Genomic DNA, 706 nt, shown 5'->3' with positions numbered 1-706 from the left:
GCACCGCAGGGATTGAGTTTGGGGTCACAAATGGACTTTTTAAAAATATGTCTCTATTTTTTTTTAATTGCTTTTCTTTTTCTTTTCTTTTTTAAGTATATTTTATTGATTTTTTACAGAGAGGAAGGGAGAGGGATAGAGAGTTAGAAACATCGATGAGAGAGAAACATCGATCAGCTGCCTCCTGCACACCCCCTATTGGGGATGTGCCTGCAAACAAGGTACATGCCCTTGACCGGAATCGAACCTGGGACCCTTGAGTCTGCAGGCCGATGCTCTATCCACTGACCCAAACCGGTCAGGGCAAAAATATGTCTTTATTGATTTCACACAGAGGAAGGGATAGAGAGAGAAACATCAATGATGAGAGAAAATCATGGATGGGCTGCCTCCTGCACGCCCCCTACTGGGGATCAAGCCCACAACCCAGGCATGTGCCCTGACTGGGAATTGACCCATGACCTTCTGGTTCATGGGTCAGTGCTCAACCACTGAGCCACACCAGCCAGGCCACCAATCAATTTTCATGAATACACGACTTTGCAAAGATGGAATCCGGCCCTAGCCGGTTTGCCTCAGTGGATAGAGCATAAGCCTGTGGACTGAAAGGTCCCAGGTTTGATTCCCGGTCAGAGCACATGCCCGGGTTGCAGGCTCGATCCCCAGCATGGGGCGTGCAGGAGGCAGCCAATCCATGATTCTCTCT

At 48.7% G+C, this 706-nt stretch overlaps 1 protein-coding gene across 1 annotated transcript in view; it reads left to right on the top strand.

Moving 5' to 3' along the window:
- The window catches only part of LRRK1 (leucine-rich repeat kinase 1), a 46,144-nt gene that overhangs the window by 25,407 nt on the left and 20,031 nt on the right, over positions 1–706 (top strand). The gene's annotated exons all lie outside the window — the stretch shown is intronic.

Source organism: Myotis brandtii, unplaced genomic scaffold (assembly GCF_000412655.1).
Source record: "Myotis brandtii unplaced genomic scaffold, ASM41265v1 scaffold329, whole genome shotgun sequence".
In the NCBI taxonomy this organism is placed as follows: Eukaryota; Metazoa; Chordata; class Mammalia; order Chiroptera; family Vespertilionidae; genus Myotis; species Myotis brandtii.
Note: the sequence above shows the minus strand (reverse complement) of the source record. Positions and strands in the feature narration are given on the sequence as shown.